The sequence below is a fragment of the Pinus tabuliformis genome, chromosome 7, assembly GCF_031772625.1.
Source record: "Pinus tabuliformis cultivar Carrire ecotype Pingquan chromosome 7, CPIR1, whole genome shotgun sequence".
Classification (NCBI taxonomy): Eukaryota; Viridiplantae; Streptophyta; class Pinopsida; order Pinales; family Pinaceae; genus Pinus; species Pinus tabuliformis.
In genome coordinates, this window is record NC_142293.1 from 2070682260 (window position 1) to 2070689490 (window position 7231).

General features: G+C 35.1%; 1 long non-coding RNA gene across 13 annotated transcripts; it reads right to left on the reverse strand.

Moving 5' to 3' along the window:
* Positions 1 to 1434: 1434 nt before the first annotated feature.
* On the reverse strand, positions 1435 to 6949 carry LOC149256820 (uncharacterized). 13 transcript variants are annotated; one of them, XR_016266476.1, is made up of 6 exons: positions 6807 to 6949; positions 6621 to 6695; positions 2230 to 2419; positions 2050 to 2134; positions 1925 to 1963; positions 1435 to 1833 (listed from the first exon to the last, which is right to left on the reverse strand). It is a non-coding gene; the product is annotated as an uncharacterized LOC149256820 (long non-coding RNA). The 13 variants fall into 13 exon arrangements; XR_016266480.1 differs by having other exon boundaries at positions 1435 to 1804; positions 2235 to 2419; positions 6621 to 6699; positions 6807 to 6940; XR_016266475.1 differs by having other exon boundaries at positions 2235 to 2419; positions 6621 to 6699; positions 6807 to 6940.
* Between the last annotated feature and the right edge of the window lie 282 nt (positions 6950 to 7231).

The window sequence follows — 7231 nt, forward strand, 5'->3', positions numbered from 1 at the left end:
AATGAAATATAACTATTAATAATTATGGTTTATAAAAAATTTCTGGCAGAAGATTATGAATGTGTAGGTAGAACCCGAGGGAGAATTTTTGGTAGAGCCTCTTCGTATCCTAGATCGAAGAGAAACCGCCCTGCGAAGGCGAGCCATCACCCAATTTAAAGTGCAATGGAACCACTTTGGCACAGATGAGGCAACTTGGGAAGAAGAGAAATCCATGTAGAAAGTCTATCCTACATTGTTTACCTAAAGAAAGAACACTAGGGATAGAGTTCCTCTCAAGGGGAGGGAGTTGTAACACCCATTGACACACCAACAACTCTGGTTATTAAGTTTATTTACCACTTTTATTTTATTTTAGTTTATTCTGAATTGTTAAAAACATTTAGGATGAAAATGCCAGAAGAAAGGTTGTTAAACATTAATTAAAAGATTCTGATTTCGAGTTGAGAATGGAACTAGAAAAACAGTTTTATGAACCACTGATGAAAAAAATAGTTACATACAGTTCTCTGATTCTTTTCTCTTGAAAAGGGAAACAGAAAGGAACCAATGGGGGTTGGAAAAAGAGGAAAATTGTATTGTGAGAAATTTTATTCCCAGAGCTGTGAAAGTTAGCCAGTTGGAAATAGGGTGCATGATTGAGGCTGGATTAGTTTCCTGATGCCCAAGGCACCAAGCTGTCCTTGACAGCATAGGAAGAGCTCGGAGGGGGATTCTGGACGTAATTGTCAGATCCGAGGCTCGGAGGAGAGATCTTCTAAATCAAGGGATGTAGGCTTTGATTATATTCATTCAAATAGCCAGATAAGTACTTATCATTATGTTAGAAGCTATGTATTACCTTAGGATAGAAATTAATAATTACTGTCATGAAGGAAATTTAGTTTAACAACTGAGAATGTTGTAGTAGTATTTCTCTAACATAGAAAAAAGCATAAATGAATCTTGAATAAATTATATACAAAAAAGAGAATATACAATTGCTTGAATACATGAATATAGAATATGAAAATTAGTAAGGCTTCTTTTCATAATGGTATTATTTTACTAAAAGAATTCTAGCTTACTTCCTCAGGAATCACAAAAATAACAGTCAAACATTGATTAAGAGAACTATTATTCGAGCCTAGATTTCTTGTATTTGATAGGTCTACAACCCAACTATAAACCAATTATGTTGCATAACAAAATCATATATTCAGATATAGTAAAAGCATTCCTGAAAACAATATAGTGGTTGTTGTACATTCATAACAAGCAACTTCCAGAGCCGAATGCCCAGGCTTGTTAAAGCCTCGAACCCTCAAAATATTAGAATAGAGACGGTAAATCAAGCTTGTACATTTAAAAGTCATTCACAGAGAAACTAAAACAATGATTCATTACATGCAAAACAAACTTCAGAGCATTCTCGACATTGAAGACAAATTTAAGCAACATTATATATAAGAAAGCTTCGTAATATGTGGGCATAGGAGCCAATAAGTTACAACATCATAAGAATACCCAACCACTGTCCAACCTCCGTTGGTTACTAGACATAAACCAAAATGCATATTTAATTAAAATCAAAATATGAGTTCAAGTATCGGGCTTGCCGACTCAAATTGTAACTTAAAACAAATAGTCAAACCCTCGTGCAGAGGTATTCTCGCCATAAGGCCCAAATCCCTCTTTATACAATTTCCACCTCTCTAAAATTAGAGATAAGTCTAACAACTCGATATAGGAGGAGTTCTTGGCCAACCCACCTGGAGAAAGACGACATAGTAGTTTTAGAATGTGGAGGCCCCATATGGTCGTTCTGTAAGGGTGAATGGAAGCCATCAATTCCTTACATGTTCATACGAGAAACCAAACAAGGTTAGCTCTAGTTTAACAATCTCGAACTAACTTTAAATGATAGGATGAGAACAAACTTTACCTGAAGCAAAACCGGTCCTCTCGGAGCTGTGAACCAACCCTGTTGCATACAATGAAAACCCTTATCGAATACTCAGGAAAAAGGGAAAACTTTTTAAGCAAAAATGGGTGAGGTGAATTGATTACCTTTCCCAGACATATGAAGCCGAATTGCTCCATCTAGAGTTCACTCTTGTTCAAAGAACAAAACCCCTTTTGTATCAATAAAACCCTGTGCATGAAAGACTGTGAGGAATGCCACCTCATCTGTTTAAAACATGAACGACACAATAGTCAACAAAACGTTTAGCTTCAATGGCGACCTACCTTACCCGAGGGAGAGGCATGCAGCCTTGGCACGACAAGGACGACGAATTCCAAACCAGGACCAACAGAATACCAACCACGCCAAAGAGTGGAAGAACCACAAACAAAGGTAAGCACAAATGACTATTCTCTCACAGTCAAAGGGTATTATCCCTATCCATCACCTCAAGCAACCAGGACCGTGGATCATCTGAAATCCAACGACAAGGATCGCGTCAGATGGATGATCTTTATAAATATCAGAGTGATCGAGTTTAATGATGAGTTATGAAGCCTACGGTGAACGGAACGAAGAGGACAATAGGGGGACCTTGGGGTTCTCCCACCTTAATGAGGTGGATGGCCTCGAGGTAAGGACCAGGACGATAGCCTTAATTGCCACCCTTAGCAGAGATACATTGAGTCCAACGGGTAATCTAATGCCACGGACCCATGTCCATGTAATATGTGTAGACTGTGGTAGCATCGTCCCCATTTCCATTAATCAAATTATATTCATAGGTTAACTCTTTTATTACGCGTGGTTAAAGAAATTGTATATATATATATATATATATATATATATATATATATATTTGGATGTTACATTGAAATTCAAATTTCAAACATTTTGATCGAGCCCTGAATTTGTTAAACAGAAGCTAGATCGAGCTATCATAATTATCTAAGAAAAAATCTCTCAGTATTGGTTTTTATGTGAATTATAAAGTTTATTCATTCCACAAAAACATTTTTTATAAATATTCAAATATATTCCAAACTCTAATTTTCTTTAATTATAGATCCAAATTTTATTTTACCAGGAAAATAATTATAATAATATATAGATAACTTTCTATAGAATATTTTAGCTTCGTTTTTTCAATTTTGAAATTATTAAAAATGATAATTTGTTTATTGTTTTGATTTTAAATCAAACATATTTTTATACTTAATTATTTTATAACCTTTTTATGTTGAAAATTTAAATAAAAATAAGTCAAATTATAATATAAAAGAAAAAAATCAGCAAACTAAACTAAACTAAATTTTGTAATATTTTTATTTAAAAAATAATTTCATTTTAAATCTAGATTACTCAAATTCAAATGAGTCAAATAATGTTTTAAAATTTATGATTTCCTTATGTTTTTATTATTTTAAAAATATATATTGCAAACCTATGTCAAAGAAAAAATTGCTATATATATGTTGTGAGTGAGTTTGACTTTAATAGATATAATTATGATTGAGAGAATAGTGTTTATTAATTCTTCAATGGATTATATAAAATATACATTTCTAGCACAGTAAATCAAATTGATAAATTTTCTTATATTTAATAAATTTATTATTTAAATTATATTTATAATAAATTTATGACTTAAATTATAACAATGAAATTTTAATCATATTAAAAACTAATTTTTTAAGTTACTAAATTATAAAATAAGAATATTACAATTTCAATTTAAGTGGGATAGAATCATTTTTGAAAACCATACACTAAAATTCTAGAAATGTAATGAAAAATTAATGTACATCATTGTTACTTACCTATTCAAATATTCTAGAAATGTAATGAAAAATTAATGTACATCATTGTTACTTACCTATTCAAATATAATTAGTAATTAAATTTAGTTTTTTTGTTTTTTTTTTTAACTATCAAATACATACAATTTTAAATATTGTATATCATTATTGATATTTACATAAAATTTCAAATTTCAAATTAAATTCTTAACATAAGATTACACAGGAACTCGATTGAGCTCTTAAAAATAGCTTGATCTAGAGCTTAAGATGCTTGATCTATTCATTTTCCCCACACTTCATGCTTTGAACGTTACCTCGTTGTGTTGTTCTCAAGTTGAGGCTCTATAGCTGAGTCAAAATAGGCATGATAACCACAACGAATTGATAAATTTGATAAATGACTTACAACATAATCAATGGACCATTTAAGATTGACATGCATCGCATCATATGCATAGCATCATCCTGGGTAAAGGAAACTGGATGAATGGTTGGAGTAGCTAAAGGGACGGCTAGCTCACTTTGAGTTTCATGTGCATGGTGGTGTTGAACATCCTGCACATCCTCTTATCCAGTGATGATTCCGGACTAGGTTCATTTCTTGGGAGTTCTTTTTGGAAAATTTGATCTTGTAGGTTCTGAAGGTTGAAATTATTTTACCATTTTGTAATTAATTATTGGGTCGTTTTTTGGCCAACATATCCTGCAACAAATTTGGACAAATATTTTGTAATCTTTTGAATAATTATAGAAATTTTTGAGTAACAAAAAAATATTTGAGTGTATCAAAAGAGTTGTAATGACCCTAGTAATTCGTAAATCTGGATATTACTATAGTAAAAACTGTGAAGTGGTTACTCATTGTTTGAATGACATTATTAATGAAAGGTTGATTATTGAATTATGTTACATATGTATGTTCTTGAAAATGCTGGCAACTTCCTGAAGGAGGATTTCTATTTTTAGTGAATCAGTTTTAAAACTGATGCAACTGCTTCTCACCCAAGGAAAAGTCCTGGGAAGGAAAAGTCTCTGGGCTGTTGGGGAACAGGCAGAGAAAAGATTTCCAAGAGAGAGCAGAAGGAAAAAGAGGGTTAAGTCTGGTAATGATCAGATAACCTAGCACAGAGAAGTGCAACAGTCTTGTTGAGGGCTGCAGCCTGCAAGACGGCTCGGGGGGAGAATCCAGCGAAGTGGATCTCAAGGTTGGGAGGATAAGAGCGAAAATATTGCAGGTGATTTCTGAGAACAAGCACATCAGTAGCGGGATTAACCAGGTACGCAATTCCTAATCCGGTTATTAATTAGGAATAAGTCTTAAGGTGTACAAGAGATGCATACTGAACAAGTACAGGTATTAATTGTACAGGTAGAGCAGAATGGTATTATTTCTCTGAGTTATGTGACGGATAACTAGACAATGCTTACAGTTTTTTAAAAGGGAACTATTGTGAATAAATGTGTTTGACGAGAGTCACTCTGCAACTGTAGTCTAATAAACATTATGAATGAACTAGGTGTCTGTAACTACCTTTGTAGACTATGAATTAATAAGCGTTGCGCAGCTACTTTGCGCTCAGAATGGAAACAGACGAGAGCTGTTGGGTAGTTGGAAATTGTGTCTAATAACAGTAAGAAGTGGAAGAAAACAGAGTATTAACTATTCAGAAGAACCTTAAAGAACACATGAATTAGAAATGCTGGAAAGAAATGAGTTAGATAAATTACAGTAAACCAGCACAACCTCGGTGTTTGCAAGTAAGCAACATCAACATGAAACCTCATGTTATAACTACTAATTAAACAGAATGGAAATATCTTCATAATAAAGACAGTGTAAAGCTAAACGGAAAGACGAGAGCATGAAACTGTGAATATTAACATCAATTATGAGTTAACGCTGCTTGAACGAGAAACATTAAATACAGTTAGCAACTACACAGACTATAGTGTAAAAGTAATAACTGCGTAGTGGACTATTATTTCGAAACAAAGCCGTAACCAGAAACTTCACACATAATATAACAGTGGTGCTCAACAACCGTAGCCTTTGACTCAAAAGAGACAGAGCAAAGACCCGAGTATATTGTATATTGAAACCCTTAAGGATGTTGAACTATGACAGCACAGTGCTAATATAATGGAATATTATTTATGTGCTAACCCGGCGGAGGAGGGTTACCATATTAGTTGTTGCGGAAGGGTAGCCTCTGCACTCATAACACGAGTACAGGGCTCACCCAAAATCACATATATATATATAAAGAAAAGAAAAGAATGACTATGCATGTGAAACCCTTAACAGGTAACCAATGTAATCCATATAGTAACGAACCGTAAGCACTATACAGTCATGGATGGAATAGAATAGAACAAGCAGCAAGGCACGACACAAACCATCCATACGTACTGGCAATGCGAGAATGAAATTGAAATTAACCTCTATTGATAAATATGTGAGTCGAAAACTGTATAACTTAAGAAAACTGTGAAACACCCTTGTAGCCGTGAGAGGTCATAACAGACAAATGCGGTAAGCCGCAAGTAATACAACCAATATAATAACAGAGCTCATGTATTATTACATCTTTGTCAAACAGCTCCGAAGAGCATCCGAATATACAAATAATAACATATGAACCTGAGCTCCTAAAACGTTCAATACATAACATCGAAATGAAGGGCGTAAACGCCAGAACCCTAAGATCTCATGAGGAGATGACAGACAGATAGAGACCGCCTGTAAGTGCACAAGAGAATGGAACATAACGGTTGGACCTGAGACATCAGGCATAAACCTGTCTCAGCCAGGGTCATCTCATATCAACACAGTGAAACCCTCAATAAAGACAAGTATATAATAGTAGGCTTACTTGTAAATGTCGTGGTGTCCAACCCTCCAGCGCGTTGTGTAGACCATCCTTGGACCGCATCAGACCTGTGCACACCTGTCTGTCAATGATAACCTCTGTTAGGGTATGATGAGGGTTCCAAGCTTACAAACAACTGAACAGGAAACCGTGGTAATAAAATATCATAAACGGAGGAATAACCCTTACCTGGCAGGAGGATGCGAACCGGAGGAGCTGCAGAGGAACTTGCCGAAGGAGTGATGGAGCTCAGCGGCTGCAACCGGAGCAAATGAACCTAACCCGACGTTTCCGGTGGATAAATATGGTTTACCAAACCCTAAAAACAAGCTGAGTCGTCCGATAACGAGGAGTGATCACCATCGTAGATTTGGGCGGAAGTTTGGTGCAAACCCCAGAGCAGGTCAATCCTCCACGAGGCACGTGACAGCACGTGAAGATGAGCCATCTGGCCTCGGTCGGGGTGAGCTGGTTCTTCCATGTTCTTGTGTGGCACTTCACAATGTTAGAACGGAGGTGTGACAGATATGGCCCACGCATAAACGTGTAATACATTAAACTGTGGTAAACCCAAATCGATTGTAAGGCATTAACTAAAGTCTGAACATAGTTTA